The following is a 19,724-nucleotide window of genomic DNA, read 5'->3' as shown; positions in this document are numbered from 1 at the left end:
GCCTGATGCAGGGTTGGTTACTTTAGCAGTTCAGCAAGATCATTAAAGAGCTATATTCCTTCTCTTTCCATTCTGCATCCTCAACAGGTTGGGGTTGGTCTCTTGTAGTCCCAAGATGCTGACAAGGAGGAAAATTTTTCCCAGAAGTGCCTTGCAGACTTTGCCTCACACCTCATTGACCAGAACTGGGTCAACTGCCTAAACAAAGGAAAAAATTGATGGGATTTGGCAAATTATAATTTATATTTTGGGACTCAGGAGAGATCCCACCTTCACTGTGTACATTGCCACCTAATAATCTGAAGAAAATTGGGGTTCTTAACAAGGTTGTATTGGCAACTAACAGTGTTTTTCATGTCCACCAGGGTTATCATCAAATGTCTATTACAAACCTGTTTACATTCTACCTTGAGAGACATTTTTCAATGAAAATGTTCAAAGTTCAATCATATAGTGAAAAGAAGAAAGTGACATCAAAATTCAGATTTTTATGTTCAGGTTACTGTATGTCAAATATACCTTAATAGAACTATTAAAACATTCAAGTAATTATTTATAGTGGTATCATAACCACCAAGTCCTGATCAATGTTTTCATATTAAAACACAAAGTCCTCTACCTGCATGATTTTGACATCAAAAATGTTGAACAAAAGGGACTGCTCAATTAACCTGTTTTCCAGGCAAGGTATACCAGTGCAGAGTTTAATATTGCCTCAATACCTTCTATAGAGGAAGAAAAGTTGAGCGCCAGAGAGTAACTAAAGTATTTGTTTCATATATTTGTGATTCAAGATATATTAATGTGAAACCTGGAATACTTTTATGACCAGAAGAAAAGTTTAACCAACAATAACTTGAGAAATGACAAATAGAAGAAATAGCCAAAATTAGGGAAGAAAAAGGAAATTAACCTAAAGAAAAATGGAACTGGAGAAAGAAGAGCAATAAAAATAATTATTTTTCAAAAGTTGTATGTGCCTAGCCACCACAAAAATCATCCACATATAAGTGATATCTATGCTTTCAGAGATACTGCTATTTATATGATACTTATTTCTTTTGAGTTTTTTAATGTTGTGAGTTTGTCACTATAGAAATTACATTTGCCACACCTTATTATTTATTCTGCATTAAATCACTCTATCAGTAATCAAAGACATACGCTGGGTTTCTGTGAATGTTCTGATGTATGATTTTTCTTCAGATTTATTATTATTTGGGTTACTATGGTAGTTTTCCTGCTATCCCAGAATGGAGTCTAGTAATGGAGAATTTGACTTTGGCTTAATATTTAATACTTTCACTTTTCTAATAACGTGCACTTAGGCTTTACTTATTTCAGCAAACATCTCCTGCCTTTCCATTGTTTTGCTGTTTATAATGTCAATTACAAACTCTGTAGGGGAACGAACAAGTCTAGTATAGAGACATTATTGTGGTAGATAGTAATAACAATTGTATGTTGGCTTCTTTTTGCTTGATATAACTCTGCTTATATTTGTTAATCAAAATTTTAATAACAATATATTGCAACTTGTTGCTCCTTGGGTGCATTGTTTTCAGATCAATGCACCCAAGGAGCAACATCCTCTGCATCTAACTCTCTTGAAAGTGGTTAAATTTACACATTTTTTTTGTGTCCACATGTGCTGGATGGATTCCAAAATGGCTGTAGTAAACTCAGGTGAATTTTTTGAAAGGCATTTATTTACTTACTTTTTATCATTTCAACTTTTATTTTAGATTCAGAGGGTACATGTGCAGATTTGTTACATGAGTAAATTGCACAATACTGAGCTTTAGGTACAAATGGTCCCATCACCCAGGTAGTGAGCATAGTATCCTAGTACCCAGTACCCAGTAGGTGGTTTTCCAGGCCACCCCCTGCCCAGTAGTCCCCAATTGCCATCTTTATGTCCATGAGCACGCAGTGTTTAGCTTCCACTTATAAGTGAGAACATGGGGTATTTGGTTTTCAGTTCTTGCATTAATTCGCTTAGGATAAGGGCCTCCAGTTGCATCCACGTTGCTGCAAAGGACATGATTTTGTTCTCTTTTATGGCTGGAAAATACTTCATGGTGTATGTGTACCACATTTTCTTTATCCAATCCACCATGAATGGGCATCTAGATTGATTCTATGTGTTTGCTATTGTGAATAATGCTAGGATGAATATGAGAGTGTATATGCCTTTTTGGTAGAGAGGTTTATTTTCTTTTGAATACGTACTGCATTAGTCTGTTCTTGAATTGCTATAAAGAAATACCTGAGACTGGATAATTTATAAAGAAAAGAAGTTGAACTGGCTCACAGTTCCACTGGCTATACAGGAAGCATGATGCTAGCATCTGCTTGGCTTCTGGGGAGGCCTCAGGAAACCTTCAATCATGGTGGAAGGGGAAGGGGAAGCAGATGCATCTTATACGACCAAAGCAGGAGGAAGGCGGCTGGTGCCACACACTTTTAAACGACCAGATCTCATGAGAATTCACTCGCTATGCAGTACCAAGGGGGGATGGTGCTAAACCATTCATGAGAACTCCACCCCCAAGATCCAGTCACCTCCCATCCAGCCCCTCCTCCAACATTGGAGATTACAATTTGACATGAGATTTCGGCAGGGACACAGATCCAAACCATATCACATACCCAATAGTAGGATTGCTGAGTTGAATGGTAGTTCTTTTTTAGGTTCTCAAAGGCATTTTAAATTGACACTTTAAAAAATTTGATAGTGGCCGTAATAGGCAGCATCAAAACAGATCTCAATAATCCTCTGCTCCTGGTACTCATGCCCATATGAAGTCATTTCTCTCGGAGTGTGGGCTGGACCCACTGACTCACTTCTAATCAATAGAATATGGCATGACTCCAATACTCCAGACACCAACTAGATGTCCTACAACTCAATTCAATTCTAACACTACCCAGAGTTAGTGCTATATCCCTCAAGTTAAAGGCTCAGTCCCACAAGACTTCCCTCACTTCAGAGGCCAATCGCTGGTCCTGGGTCACCCGTACTTTTGACAGACAGACTGTAAATCAAGAGTTCCCACAGCCCACTCCTCAGGTTCCATAATTTGCTAAAATAAGCCCACAGAACTCAGGAAGGTGCTTATCAGTACTTATCATCAGTTTTTTATAAAGAATACAACTCAAGAACAGCCAAACATAAGAAAGGTATAAGGCAAGGTTTGTGAGGGAGATGACATCCCTCTCAGGGCATGCTTCTCTCCCAGCATATCAAAGTGTTTACCAACCTGAGAGCTCTGGAACCCTGTTGTTTAGGGGTTTTTATGGAGCTTTCACTACAAAGTTAAATCATTGGCTACTGGTGATCAGCTCAATCTTCAGCCCCTCTCTCGCCCTGGAGAGTGGAGGTGAGACTAGGAGTTTCAATATTCTAATTCTGGATTAGTCTTTCTGGTGGCCAGCCCCACATCCAGAAGCTATCTAGGAGTCTCTCAGCCAAGAGTTGCCACCATAGCAAAGACAATCTTACCATCCAGGAGGGTCTAAGGATTGTGGAAGCTTTGTGCCAGGAACCAGGGAAAAAGACCAATATCTCCAGAGGTTCATTTTTCTCTGCCTCTTTTTCAAGATAGGTTTGAAGCAGCTTATACTAAAGAACATAAATACAAGGAAATTAACATAGAAATAGAAAATAAAGGCCATAAGAAGGAGCCCACATTTTTGGAATGTGATGGCAGTGGGCAGAATAATGATTCCCCAAAGATGTCCACATCCTAATTCCTAGGACCTGTGAATGCATTATTTTACGTGGCAGCAGGGGACTAAGTATGCAAATGGAATTAGATTTACTAATCAGCAGACCTTAAAATAAGGAGATTATCCTGGATTATCAGGGTAGGCCCAATATAATCACAAGTCCTTAAATGGAGAATGGGAAGACAGAAGAGCTGGAGCCACAGAGATGGTCTGGTATAAAAGGATTGAACAGCCACTGCTGGCTTTGAAGAGGGAAGGGCACCTGAGCCAAGGAATTCCTGTTTTCTAAGTTTTCAGACCCTTCTCATTTTATCTAGTTCTCAGACAAAACAATTTTAGGAGCAGTGGGCATGTGGGCAGGCTGATAATTTCAAACTACAGTACAGTACAGTATACATGGGTTTTGCATCCTACAAATACCGCATTTTCCATCCACATTGGTTGAAAATAGCCACGTTATGTGTGAACCCTGCAGTACAAGGGTCAACTGTACTTCAATTCTCTGTTCTTTTGGTACTCACTCACCATTTATCAGGGAGGCTGAGAGTTATGTACAGAAAAGATCCAGAAGTATAGCACCAGATGACAGGGCTCAGCATGGCGTCCCTTCCCTGAGAGGCTCAGCTCAGGTCCCAGATTTGCTTGCCCCAGCGCTGCAGTGCAGGCCACTTAGAAACAAAAGCCCCACTCAGAAAACAAACCACACAGACCTAGACATCTCAGAACAAGGCTCCCTGGAGGTCTCATATCCTATACACACCACCTTATAAAAGTATTCTGAGCTCACCTCCTTCCCCTGTCTTCCTCCACCCTAGCCACGCTGGCCTCTTTACTTTCTTCAAGCTCCCCTGAAAGGTCCTCACTGCTTGTGTTTCTGTTTCCTCTTTCTGGTATATTTTCCCCCATTGCCCCTCACTCTTTTAGGTCTTACCTTAACAGAAAAGTCACCTTAATGGAACAGTCACCTTAACAGAAAAGTCTTCCTCTCCACAGTATAAAATGCTCCTCTCCCGTTATTCTGTCCCCTTAATCTGCTATACTCTTCTTCATAGTCCTTGTCGCTACCTGAATTTTTACATGTTTATTCCTTATTGACGATATCAGAATATACTCTCTTTGAGAGTAGAAGCTCTGACTTTTTGTCCACTGCTTATCCTTGTGTCCAGAACAATGCTGGGCATACAGTAAGCTCTTGGTAAATATTTAACGAATAAGGGAATGAATGCTTTCCAACTACTCAGAGTCATCTCCCCAAGGGAAGTTTCAGTAATAGGCTTTTCTCCATCCTATTGCATTTTCAGTGATGTATATATAATCCAGTGCTGTGTGAGAGTTCTGTGGCACCCGGGAAACTCATTGCTGACCCTCTGCTCAATCAGACTTTTGAGTAGCCACAATTTGACAAGTGTACACTTGTCAGAGTCAGTAACATCTGTTCCATGCACCTAGCACTTATTTCTCCCAATTCCAAACTGGTTCTCTCATAGGTTTCAGTGCTGTTGTTTTCAAATTTATTTTAGCCCCAATCCCTTTGTTCAGAAGATGAGCAGAAGTTCAACATGTAAAACTATATAAAGCAGCTATGCTCCATTTCTGCTTCAAACCCCTCCACAGGCTAAAATTCCCAAGGGAGATCCACAAGCTCCCAACTCTTCTGAGCTTGCACAGCTTGAAGATATCTGTCTCCAGGCATACATTATTCTTGTTGATCCCTCGATTCAGAAGTAAATAATAATAAAGTCTCCTGAGCACAATATACTCTGAGCATTTATTACCAATTTATTATTATTGGAGTCACAGGAATAGCTCTGAAGGGTAAAAGCTTATGAGCTTCCACTGTCTCTTTCTTTTGGCACAGTTGTCCGCTAGGTCTAGGTTACCCTGGGCCAATCCTTTCTCAGATTCCACAACATCTGCCAAAAGGCCTGAGATGTTTAAATCCAGGCGACATTAATAAGACATAAATGAAATGAAAAGAAAATCCTGTACACTCTTTTTTCTATTACAAAAGCTGTAAGTGGTCATTGTGAAAATTTTCTAAAAGTCATACAATTAGAAATGAATGCAATAGATAGGACCCACATCACCTGGTAGAGGTACAATTACAGTCATATCTCTGTCATTTTCCCTTTAATCACTAGGTCCCCATATGCCCCTGCTAACAGGTAGTCCAGTATCAACCTCCTGATGCTTCCTCTCCTTCCTCCCCTCATTTGGTCAAGCAACCTTGGGCTTACACAGGCCTGCTGTTTCCACATGCCAGGACGGTGTCACCAGTGAATAACTGACCTTTTTTGGGGTAGATTTCCTCCTGTTGCTGCCACCCAGGATTGCTGTGAAAGTGGTGGTCTACTGTCCTTGCAGTCTTATGCTTTTAACAAAGTTTCTGGATCCCTGAACCCTTCCTCAGCAATGGGCACATTCATCTTGCACACATGTGGCCAAATAGACCTATTCAGGCAAGGAATAAAAACTCAAAGAGGAGCTACTCCATAGAAGAATTCCTAATCTGGATCCAGGAACTGGCAGTATTTCTGTATAATTAATTTTCTTTTAAACTATATGTACAAGTTGTCCCTCGGTATATACAGGGGATTGGTTCCAGCACCACCAGCATGTAACAATATTCATGCATAATCAGTCCTGCAGAACCTGAGTAAATGAAAAGTCAGCTCCCTTATGCATGGGTTTCACGTCCCTTGAACACTACATTTTGGTCCGTGTTTGGTTGAAGAAAAGCCATGTATAAATGTACCTATGCAGTTCAAACCCATGTCATTCACGGGCAACTGTACTTAATTATATGCTCTTAAAAATGTTATTGTGGGGCCAGGCATGGTGGCTCATGCCTGTAATCCAAGCACTTTGGGAGGCCGAGGCAGGTGGATCACCTGCGGTCAAGAGTTCGAGACTAGCCTGGCCAACCTGGTGAAACTCTGTCTTTACTAAAAATTCAAAAATTAGCTGGGGGTGGTGGCAGGTGCCTATAATCCCAGCTACTTGGGAGGCTGAGGCAGGAGAATCACTGGAACCCGGGAGGCAGAGGCTGCAGTGATCCGAGATCACACCATTGCACTCCAGCCTGGGTGACAGAGAGAGACTCCGTCTCAAAAAAAAAAAAAAAAGGAAAAAAACATTATTGTGCGAAAGTGTCCATAGGTTTTATTTCACTAAGGAGTCCACAGCACAAAAATTGTTGGAGAATGACAGTTCTCTTGCTTAAAAGAAAATGAAGTCTGTGTCTCCAAACACCCGTCACATATAATACATTAAAAGTAAAAAGTTACAATCCTACTCTTTATTATCTCTCCAAGTCTTTTTCTCCTCCAGTATTTCCTATTAAATGTTGATGCCTTGATGCCTCACCCTATCCACAGAGCCAATCAAATGCTAACCCCTGTGAATTGCCCCTCCTCAATATTTCTTAAATCTGTTCACTTCTCTATATTTCCACTGGCGTCACAATAAGCCACCATTCATCCCTTCCCAGGAGAATCACTGTGACCTCCCTGAAATCCACTCTTCCCATAGTACCACACATTCCTGTCCCTGAATCCCTGACATTTGAGCAGAGACCTGTAGGAGGTGAGGGAGCAAGTTAAGCAGATGGTGAGAAATCTGGTAGAGGAATTGTAGTCCAGGCAGAGGGAACAGCAGGTGAAAGGACCCTGAGAAGAGAGTCTACCCAGAGATCGGACAGACACCAGGAAAGCCAGTATGAATGGAGAGAAATGAGTGTGGGAAGGGAGAGTGGAGTAAACAGTAAGAAGATGGGGACATGGGGGAGGATAGATGGATCATTTGGGGCATTATAGGCATTATAAGCCCTTTTTTTTTTTTTTTTTTTTTTTTGAGACAGAGTCTTGCTCTGTCGCCCAGGCTAGAGTGCAGTGGCACGACCTCAACTCACTGCAACCTCTGCCTCTTGAGTTCAAGCAATTCTCCTGCCTCAGCTCCTGGTATGACAGGAGCCCACCACTGTGCCTGGCTAATTTTGGTATTTTTAGTAGAGACGAGATTTCACCATCTTGACCAGGTTGGTCTCAAACTCCTGACCTTGTGATCCACCCGCCTCATCCTCCCAAAGTGCTGGGATTATAGACATGAGCCACCGCGCCTGGCCTATAAGCCGTTTTTTAAGAACTTTGGCTTTTACTCAGAATGAGATGGGAGCTACTGGAAGGTTTCCAGCAAGTAATATGATTCAACTTTTGGTTTTTGTGTTGAGAAGAGACTACAGGTGGGCAAGCTGTGGTATCAGGGAGGCAAATTAAGAAGACTAGATTGCAAAAATCCAGGAGTCCGTGGTAGTAACAGAAGTAGCGAGAAGTGGTCGGACTCCAGAAATATTTTGAAGATAGAGCCAACAGGATTTCCTGATAGATTAAATGTGGGGTGAGAAAGAGTCAAATACGATTCCTGGGTTTTCAGCCTGTGCAACCAGTAAAATTGAGTTGCCATTTACTGAGATATTAACCACTATTAACAAAAATGCCTATCTTTCTACATTTGTTTTTTCAATGCACAGAGCCTCTAGCTGCATCCATATTGCTACAAAGAACATAATTTCATTCTTTTTATGGCTGTGTAGTATTCCATGGTGTACACGAATCACATTTTTAAAAATCCAACCCACTGTTGGTGGGCACCTAGGTTGATTCCATGTCTTTGTTATTGTGAATAGTGCTGTGATGAACATGTGAGTGCATGGGTTTTTTTGTTTTCTTTTGGATATATACCCAGTAATGAAATTGCTGCGTCAAATTGCTGCCACAAAAAAAAAAAAAAAAAAAAAAAAAAATTCTGTTTTAAGTTCTTTGAGAAATCTCCAAACTGCTTTCCAGAGTGGCTGAATACTTGTATTTCCAACCAATAGTCAATAAACATTCCTTTTTCTCCACAGCCTCCCCAGCATGTTATTTTTTTACTTTTTAATCATCATCTTTCTGACTGGTGTGAGATGGTATCTCACTGCAGTTTCGATTTGCACTGCTCTGATGATTAGTGACGTTGAGCACTTTTTCATATGTCTGATGGCTGCTTGTACAGCTTCTTTTGAGACGTGTCCATTCATGTCCTTTGCCCATTTTTTAATGGGACTGTTTAGTTTTTGCTTGTTGATTTGTTTAAGTTCCTTGTAGATTCTGGATATTAGACCTTTGTCAAAAGCATAGTTTGCTAATAGTTTCTTCCATTTTGTAGGCTGTTTACTCTGTTGGCAATTTATTTTGCTGTGCAGACACTGTTTAGTTTAATTAGGTCTCACTTGTCTTTTTTGGTTTTGTTGCAATTGCTTTCAGATACTTAGCCATAAATTCTTTGCCAAAACTGATGTCACGGAAGGTATTTTCTAGGTGTTCCTTCAGGATTTTTACAGTTTGAGGTCTTATATTTAAACCTTTAAATCATCTTGTGTTAATTTTTGTATATGTTGAGAGGTAAGAGTCCAGTTTCATTCTTCTGCATATGGCTCGCCAGTTTTCCCAGCACCATTTATTTAATAGGGAGTACTTTTCCCATTGTTTACTTTTGTCAACTTTTACAAAGATCTGTTGGTTGTAGGTGTGTGGATTTATTTCAGGGTCCTCTATTCTGTTCCATTGGTCTATATGTTTGTTTTTGTACCAGTACCATGCTGTTTTGGTTACTGTAGCCTTATGGCATAGTTTGAAGTCTGGTAATGTGATACCTCTGGCTTTTTTCTTTTTGCTTAGGATTGCTTTGGTTATTTAGGCTCTTTTTTAGTTCCAAATGAATTTTAGAATAGATTTTTGTAACTGTATGAAAGATGACATTGGTATTTTGATAGGGGTAGCACTGAATCTGTAAATTGCTTTGGGCAGTATGGCTACTTTAACAATATTGATTCTTCCAATTCATAAGTATGGAATAGTTTTCCATTTATTTGTGTCATCTCTGATTTTTTTCAGCAGTGTTTGGTAGTTCTCCTTGTAAAGATCTTTCACCTCCTTGGTTAGATAAATTTCTATATATTTCATTTTTTGGTGATTATTTTAAAAGGGTTGTGTTCTTGATTTGGTTCTCAGCTAGGACATTACTGGTGTATAGAAATGTTACTAATTTTTGCACATTTATTTTGTATTCTGAAACTTTACTGAAATTGTTTATCAGTTCCAGGGGCCTTTTGGCGGGGTGTTTAGGGCTTTCTATTTATAGAATAATATCATCAGCAAGAAGAGATAGTTTGACTTCTTCTTTTTCTGTTTGGATACCTTTTATCCCTTTCTCTTGCCTGATTGCTCTGACTAGAACGCCCAGTACTACATTGAATAGGAGTCGTAGGAATGGGCATCCTTTTCTTGTTGCAGTTATCAAAGGGAATGGTTCCAGCTTTTGCCTGTTCAGTATGATGTTGGCTATGGGGTTGTCATAAATGGCTCTTACTACTTTGAGGTATGTTCCTTTGATGCCTAGTCTGTTGATGGTTTTTATTGTGAAGGAATGTTAGATTTTATCAAATCTTTTCTGCACCTGTGAAGATGCTCATGTGGTCTTCGGTTTTTATTCTGTTTATGTGATGAATCACATTTATTGACTTGTGTATGTTGAACAAACCTTGCATTTCAGGAATAAAGCCTATTTGATCATGGTGTAACTTTTTGATGTACAGCTGGATTTGGTTTGCTAGTATTTTGTTGAGGATTTTTGTGTCTATGTCTGCCAGGGATATTGACCTGAAGTTTTCTATTTTGTTGTGTCTCTGCCAGATTTTGGTGTCAAGATGATGCTGACTTCATACAGTGAGTTAGGGAGAAGCCCCCTTCCTCAATTTTTTGGAATAGTTTTACTATGATTGGTTTCAGTTCTTTGTATAGCTGGTAGAATTTTGTTACGAATCCATCAGGTCTAGCGCTCTTTTTGGCTGGTAAATTTTTTATTTTTATTTTATTTATTATTATTTATTATTATTATTAGTGGTGATTGTATTGTATTGTATTGTATTGTATTGTATTGTATTTTTTTAATTATTATACTTTAAGTTCTAGGGTACATGTGCATAACGTGCAGGTTTGTTACATATGTATACTTGTGCGATGTTGGCGTGCTACACCCATCAACTCGTCAGCAACCATCACCTCGTCATTTACATCAGGTATAACTCCCAATGCAATCCCTCCCCCCTCCCCCCTCCCGATGATAGGCCCCGGTGTGTGATGTTCCCCTTCCCGAGTCCAAGTGATCTCATTGTTCAGTTCCCACCTATGAGTGAGAACATGCGGTGTTTGGTTTTCTGTTCTTGCGATAGTTTGCTAAGAATGATGGTTTCCAGCTGCATCCATGTCCCTACAAAGGACACAAACTCATCCTTTTTTATGGCTGCATAGTATTCCATGGTGTATATGTGCCACATTTTCTTAATCCAGTCTGTCACTGATGGACATTTGGGTTGATTCCAAGTCTTTGCTATTGTGAATAGTGCTGCAATAAACATACGTGTGCATGTGTCCTTATAGCAGCATGATTTATAATCCTTTGGGTATATACCCAGTAATGGGATGGCTGGGTCATAAGGTACTTCTAGTTCTAGATCCTTGAGGAATTACCATACTGTTTTCCATAATGGTTGAACTAGTTTACAATCCCACCAACAGTGTAAAAGTGTTCCTATTTCTCCACATCCTCTCCAGCACCTGTTGTTTCCTGACTTTTTAATGATTGCCATTCTAACTGGTGTGAGGTGGTATCTCATTGTGGTTTTGATTTGCATTTCTCTGATGGCGAGGGATGATGAGCATTTTTTCATGTGTCTGTTGGCTGTATGAATGTCTTCTTTTGAGAACTGTCTGTTCATATCCTTTGCCCACTTTTTGATGGGGTTGTTTGTTTTTTTCTTGTAAATTTGTTTGAGTTCTTTGTAGGCTCTGGATATTAGCCCTTTGTCAGATGAGTAGATTGCAAAAATTTTCTCCCATTCTGTAGGTTGCCTGTTCACTCTGATGGTAGTTTCTTTTGCTGTGCAGAAGCTCTTCAGTTTAATTAGATCCCATTTGTCAATTTTGGCTTTTGTTGCCATTGCTTTTAGTGTTTTAGACATGAAGTCCTTGCCCATGCCTATGTCCTGAATGGTATTCCCTAGGTTTTCTTCTAGGGTTTTCATGGTATTAGGTCTAACATTTAAGTCTCTAATCCATGTTGAATTAAGTTTCGTATAAGGAGTAAGGAAAGGATGCAGTTTCAGCTTTCTACTTATGGCTAGCCAATTTTCCCAGCACCATTTATTAAATAGGGAATCCTTTCCCCATTTCTTGTTTTTCTGAGGTTTGTCAAAGATCAGATGGCTGTAGATGTGTGGTATTATTTCTGAGGACTCTGTTCTGTTCCATTGGTCTATATCTCTGTTTTGGTACCAGTACCATGCTGTTTTGGTTACTGTAGCCTTGTAGTATAGTTTGAAGTCAGGTAGCATGATGCCTCCAGCTTTGTTCTTTTGACTTAGGATTGTCTTGGAAATGTGGGCTCTTTTTTGGTTCCATATGAACTTTAAAGCAGTTTTTTCCAATTCTGTGAAGAAACTCATTGGTAGCTTGATGGGGATGGCATTGAATCTATAAATTACCTTGGGCAGTATGGCCATTTTCACGATATTGATTCTTCCTATCCATGAGCATGGTATGTTCTTCCATTTGTTTGTGTCCTCTTTTATTTCACTGAGCAGTGGTTTGTCATTCTCCTTGAAGAGGTCCTTTACATCCCTTGTAAGTTGGATTCCTAGGTATTTCATTCTCTTTGAAGCAATTGTGAATGGAAGTTCATTCATGATTTGGCTCTCTGTTTGTTTGTTACTGGTGTATAAGAATGCTTGTGATTTTTGCACATTAATTTTGTATCCTGAGACTTTGCTGAAGTTGCTTATCAGCTTAAGGAGATTTTGGGCTGAGACAATGGGGTTTTCTAAATATACAATCATGTCATCTGCAAAGAGGGACAATTTGACTTCTTCTTTTCCTAACTGAATACCCTTTATTTCTTTCTCTTGCCTGATTTCCCTAGCCAGAACTTCCAACGCTATGTTGAATAGGAGTGGTGAGAGAGGGCATCCCTGTCTTGTGCCAGTTTTCAAAGGGAATGCTTACAGTTTTTGCCCATTCAGTAAGATATTGGCTGTGGGTTTGTCATAAATAGCTCTTATTATTTTGAGATACGTTCCATCAATACCGAATTTATTGAGCGTTTTTAGCATAAAGGGCTGTTGAATTTTGTCAAAGGCCTTTTCTGCATCTATTGAGATAATCATGTGGTTTTTGTCTTTGGTTCTGTTTATATGCTGATTACATTTATTGATTTGCATATGTTGAACCAGCCTTGCATCCCAGGGATGAAGCCCACTTGATCATGGTGGATAAGCTTTTTGATGTGCTGCTGGATCCGGTTTGCCAGTATTTTATTGAGGATTTTTGCATCGATGTTCATCAGCGATATTGGTCTAAAATTCTCTTTTTTTGTTGTGTCTCTGCCAGGCTTTGGTATCAGGATGATGTTGGCCTCATAAAATGAGTTAGGGAGGGTTCCTTCTTTTTCTATTGATTGGAATAGTTTCAGAAGGAATGGTACCAGCTCCTCCTTGTACCTCTGGTAGAATTCAGCTGTGAATCCATCTGGTCCTGGACTTTTTTTGGTTGGTAGGCTATTAATTATTGCCTCAATTTCAGAGCCTGCTATTGGTCTATTCAAGAATTCAGCTTCTTCCTGGTTTAGTCTTGGGAGATTGTAAGTGTCCAGGAAATTATCCATTTCTTCTAGATTTTCTAGTTTATTTGCGTAGAGGTGTTTATAGTATTCTCCGATGGTAGTTTGTATTTCTGTGGGGTCGGTGGTGATATCCCCTTTATCATTTTTTATTGTGTCTATTTGATTCTTCTCTCTTTCCTTCTTTATTAGAGTTGCTAGCGGTCTATCAATTTTGTTGATCTTTTCAAAAAACCAACTCCTGGATTCATTGATTTTTTGGAGGGTTTTTTGTGTCTCTATCTCCTTCAGTTCTGCTCTGATCTTAGTTATTTCTTGCCTTCTTCTAGCTTTTGAATATGTTTGCTCTTGCTTCTCTAGTTCTTGTAATTGTGATGTTAGAGTGTCAATTTTAGATCTTTCCAGCTTTCTCTTGTGGGCATTTAGTGCTATAAATTTCCCTCTACACACTGCTTTAAATGTGTCCCAGAGATTCTAGTATGTTGTATCTTTGTTCTCATTGGTTCCAAAGAACATCTTTATTTCTGCCTTCATTTCGTTATGTACCCAGTAGTCATTCAGGAGCAGGTTATTCAGTTTCCATGTAGTTGAGCGGTTTTGATTGAGTTTCTTAGTCCCAAGTTCTAGTTTGATTGCACTGTGGTCTGAGAGACAGTTTGTTATAATTTCTGTTCTTGTACATTTGCTGAGGAGTGCTTTACTTCCAATTATGTGGTCAATTTTGGAATAAGTGTGATGTGGTGCTGAGTAGAATGTATATTCTGTTGATTTGGGGTGGAGAGTTCTGTAGATGTCTATTAGGTCTGCTTGCTGCAGAGATAAGTTCAATTCCTGGATATCCTTGTTAACTTTGTGTCTCATTGATTTGTCTAATGTTGACAGTGGGGAGTTGAAGTCTCCCATTATTATTGTACGGGAGTCTAAGTCTCTTTGTAAGTCTCTAAGGACTTGCTTTATGAATCTGGGTGCTCCTGTATTGGGTGCATATATATTTAGGATAGTTAGCTCTTCCTGTTGAATTGATCCCTTTACCATTATGTAATGGCCTTCTTTGTCTCTTTTGATCTTTGATGGTTTAAAGTCTGTTTTATCAGAGACTGGTATTGCAACCCCTGCTTTTTTTTGTTCTCCATTTGCTTGGTAGATCTTCCTCCATCCCTTTATTTTGAGTCTATGTATGTCTCTGCATGTGAGATGGGTCTCCTGAATACAGCAAACTGATAGGTCTTTACTCTTTATCCAGTTTGCCAGTCTGTGTCTTTTAATTGGAGCATTTAGTCCATTTACATTTAAGGTTAATATTGTTATGTGTGGACTTGATCCTGCCATTATGATATTAACTGGTTATTTTGCTCGTTAGTTGATGCAGTTTCTTCCTAGCCTCGATGGTCTTTACATTTTGGCATGTTTTTGCAATGGCTGGTACCAGTTGTTCCTTTCCATGTTTAGTGCTTCCTCCAGGGTCTCTTGGAAGGCAGGCCTGGTGGTGACAAAATCTCTAAGCATTTGCTTATCTGTAAAGGATTTTATGTCTCCTTCACTTATGAAACTTAGTTTGGCTGGATATGAAATTCTGGGTTGAAAATTCTTTTCTTTAAGAATGTTGAATATTGGCCCCCACTCTCTTCTGGCTTGTAGAGTTTCTGCCGAGAGATCTGCTGTTAGTCTGATGGGCTTCCCTTTGTGGGTAACCCGACCTTTCTCTCTGGCTGCCCTTAAGATTTTTTCCTTCATTTCAACTTTGGTGAATCTGGCAATTATGTGTCTTGGAGTTGCTCTTCTCGAGGAGTATCTTTGTGGCATTCTCTGTATTTCCTGGATTTGAATGTTGGCCTGCCCTACCAGGTTGGGGAAGTTCTCCTGGATGATATCCTGAAGAGTGTTTTCCAACTTGGTTCCATTTTCCCCCTCACTTTCAGGCACCCCAATCAGACGTAGATTTGGTCTTTTTACATAATCCCATACTTCTTGCAGGCTTTGTTCATTTCTTTTTCTTCTTTATTCTTTAGGTTTCTCTTCTCGTTTCATTTCATTCATTTGATCCTCAATCGCTGATACTCTTTCTTCTGGTTGATCGAGTTGGTTACTGAAGCTTGTGCATTTGTCACGTATTTCTCGTGTCATGGTTTTCATCTCTGTCCATTCATTTATGGCCTTCTCTGCATTAATTATTCTAGTTATCAATTCTTCCACTCTTTTTTCAAGATTTTTAGTTTCTATGCACTGGGTACGTAATTCCTCCTTTAGCTCTGAGAAGTTTGATGGACTGGAGCCTTCTTCTCTCATCTCATCAAAGTCATTCTCCGTCCAGCTTTGATCCGTTGCTGGCGATGAGCTGCATTCCTTTGCAGGGGGAGATGCACTCTTATTTTTTGAATTTCCAGCTTTTCTGCCCTGCTTTTTCCCCATCCTTGTGGTTTTATCTGCCTCTGGTCTTCGATGATGGTGTCATACTGATGGGGTTTTGGTGTGGGTGTCCTTCCTGTTTGTTAGTTTTCCTTCTAACAGTCAGGACCCTCAGCTGTAGGTCTGTTGGAGATTGCTTGAGGTCCACTCCAGACCCTGTTTGCCTGGGTATCAGCAGCAGAGGCTGCAGGAGATAGAATATTGCTGAACAGCGAGTGTTCCTGTCTGATTTTTGCTTTGGAAGCTTCCTCTCAAGGGTGTACTCCACCGTGTGAGGTGTGGGTTGTCAGTCTGCCCCTAGTGGGGGATGTCTCCCAGTTAGGTTACTCAGGGGTCAGGGACCCACTTGAGCAGGCAGTGTGTCCGTTCTCAGATCTCAACCTCCGTGTTGGGAGATCCACTGCTCTCTTCAAAGCTGTCAGACAGAGTCGTTTGTGTCTGCAGAGGTTTCAGCTGCTTTGTTGTTGTTGTTGTTGTTGTTGTTTAGCTGTGCCCTGTCCCCAGAGGTGGAGTCTACAGAGACAGGCAGGATTCCTTGAGCTGCTGTGAGCTCCACCCAGTTAGAGCTTCCCAGCCGCTTTGTTTATCTACTTAAGCCTCAGCAATGGCGGGCGCCCCTCCCCCAGCCTGGCTGCTGCCTTGCTGTGAGATCACAGACTGCTGTGCTAGCAATGAGGGAGGCTCTGTGGGTGTGGGACCCTCCCGGCCAGGTGTGGGATATAATCTCCTGGTGTGCCCATTTGCCAAGATCCTTGGTAGAGCACAATATTGGGGTGGGAGTTACCCGATTTTCCAGGTGTTGTGTGTCTCAGTTCCCCTGGCTAGGAAAAGGGATTCCCTTCCCCCTTGCACTTCCCAGGTGAGGCGATGCCTGGCCCTGCTTCAGCTCTCACTGGTTGGTCTGCAGCAGCTGACCAGCACCGACTGTCCCACACTCCCTAGTGAGACGAACCCAGTACCTCAGTTGAAAATGCAGAAATCACCTGCCTTCTGTGTTGCTCGTGCTGGGAGTTGGAGACTGGAGCTGTTCCTATTCAGCCATCTTGCTCTGCCCCCCTATTTTTTATTATTTTTATTTTTTGAGATGGAGTATCACTTCATCACCCAGGCTGGAGTGCAATGGCGTGATCTCAGCTCACTGTAACCTCCGCCTCCTGGGTTCAAGAGATTCTCCTGCCTCAGCCTCCCCAGTATCTGGGACTTCAGGTGCACACCACCATGCCTGGCCAATTTCTTTGAATTTTCAGTAGAGACGGATGTTTCACCACGTTGGCCAGGCTGGTCTCGAACTCCTGACTTCAGGTCATCTGACCAGCTTGGCCTCCCCAAATGCTGGGATTACAGATGTGAGCCACTGCCCCCAGCCAGTAAGTTTTTTTTATTACTGATTCAATTTCTAAACTGGTATTGGTCTGTTCAGATTTTCACTTTCCTCCTGGTTCAGTCTTGGATGGTTGTGTGTTTTAGGAATTTATCCATTATTTCTTTATTTTCTAATTTGTATGTGTGGAGGTATTCATAATAGTCTCTGAGGATCTTTTGTATTTGTGTGAGATCGGTTGTAATGTCATCTTTGTCATTCTTGATTACACTTATTTGGATCTTCTCTCTTTTTTCTTTATGAATCTAGATAGTGGTCTATCACTTTTGTTCATTCTTTCAAAGAACAAAGTCTTAGTTTCACTGATCTTTAGTGTTGACTTTTGGTTCTCAATTTCATTTTGTACTTCTGTGATTTTAGTTATTTCTTTTCTTCTACTGGCTTTGGGGATAGATCCTTCTTTTTTTTTCTAGTTCCTCTCAGTGCAATGTTAGATTGTTAATTTGAGATATTTCTAATCTCTTGATGAAAGTGTTTAGTGCTACAAACTTTCTTCTTAACACTGCTTTAGTTGCATCCCAAAGGTTTTTCTAAGTTGTGCCTCTATTTTCATTAATTTCAAAATTTTTTAATTTTTGCCTTAATTTTATTGTTCACCCAAGAGTTATGCAGAAGCAAGTTGGCTAATTTTCATGTTTTGTGTAGTTTTGAGAGATATTCTTGGTATTTATGCCTATGTTTTTTGCACTATGGTCTAACAATGTGCTTGGTATGATTTCTATTAGGTTGGTGCAAAAGTAATTATGGTATTTTACCATTAAAAGTAATGGCAAAAACTGCAATTACTTTTGCAACAACCACCTAATACTTTTTGGAATTTAATGAGACTTGCTTTATGGCGAGCATGTGATCAATCTTAAAATATATCCCATGTGCTGATGAGAAGAATGTGTATTCTGTGGTTGTTGGGTGAAGTATTCTATAGATGTCTATTAAGTCCAATTCATCAAGTGTCAAGTTTAAGTCAATAATTTATTTGTTAGTTTTCTGCCTCAATTTCTGTCTAACACTATCAATGGGGTGTTGAAGTCCCCTGCTATTATTGTGTGGCTAAGTTTTTTTGTATGTCAAGAAGAACTGGTTTTATGAATCTAGGTGGACTCCAGTGTTGGGTGCATATTTATTTAGGATAGGTAAGTCTTCTCGTTGAATTGAATCCTTTATAATTACATCATGCACTTCTTTGTCCTTCCTGATTGTTGTTGGTTTAAAGTTTGTTTTATCTTATATAAAAATATTGACTTGTGCTTTTTCATTTTCCGTTTGCATGGTAGATCTTTCTCCATCTCTTTACTTTGAGCCTGTGTGTGCCATGACATGTAAGATGCATCTCTTGAAGACAGCATATATTTGGGTCTTGTCTTTTTATCCAGCTTGCCACTCTATGCTGTTTCACTGGAGCATTTAGACAATTTACATTCAGGGTTAGTATTGATAGATGAGATTTTGATCCCATCATCATGTTGTTGGCTGTTTGTTTTGTACTCTCGATTGTGTCATTGCTTTAGATTGTCCATGGGCTATGTGCTTGAGTGAGTTTTGGGTGTAGCAGGTGTTGATCATTTGTTTCCATGTTTAGCATTCCCTTAAGGACTTCTTGTAAGTCTGGTCTGGTGGTAACAAATTTCTTTAGTGCTTGCTTGTCTGAGGAGGTTTTTATTTCTCCTTTGCTTATGAAGCTTATTTTGGTAGGATATGAGATTCTTAGTTGGAATTTCTTTCCTTTAAGAATGCTGAAAAAGGCCCCTAATCTGTTCTGCCTTGTAAGGTTTCTGCTGAGAGGTCTGCTGCTAGCATGATGGGGTTCCCTTTGTAAGTGACCTGACTTTTCTCTCTAGGTGCCTTTAAGATTTTTTTATTTTGCATTAACATTGGTGAATCTGATGACTATGTATTTTGGGGGTAGTCATCTTGTATAGTATCTTACAGGGTTCTATGTATTTCTTGAATTTGTATGTCTTCTTCTCTAGCAAGACTGGGGAAATTTTTATGGACTGAATTCTCAAACATATTTTCCAAGTTGCTTACTCTCTTTCCTACTCTTTCAGGAATGCCAGTGAGTCACAGACTTGGTCTCTTTACATAGTACTATTATATATTTCTCAGCGGTTTTGTTCACTTTTAAAAATTCTTTTTTCTTTCTTTTTTCTGACTGAGTTGATTGGAAGAACCTCCCTTCAAGCACTGAGCTTGATCTATTCTGCTGTTAATGCTTTCACTGTATTATGTAATTCTTGAAGTGCATTCTTCAGTTCAAGAAGTTCAGTTTGGTTCTTTCCTAAAATGGCTATTTCATCATTCAGTTCCTGGATCATTTAACTGGATTCCTTGGATTGGATTTCAGCTTTCTCCTGGATCTCAATGAACTTCTTTGCATTCAGATTCTGAATTCTGTCTGTCATTTCAGTCATCTCAATCCGGTTAAGAACCATTTCTGGGAAACGTGTGAGGGGGGGTGCGGGGGGGGTTTTTTTTTTTTTTTTTTTGGAGTTAAGGG

This window comes from Macaca mulatta, chromosome 2 (assembly GCF_049350105.2).
Source record: "Macaca mulatta isolate MMU2019108-1 chromosome 2, T2T-MMU8v2.0, whole genome shotgun sequence".
Classification (NCBI taxonomy): Eukaryota; Metazoa; Chordata; class Mammalia; order Primates; family Cercopithecidae; genus Macaca; species Macaca mulatta.
The sequence above is the reverse complement of the archived record's forward strand: the minus strand, read 5'-3'. Positions refer to the sequence as shown.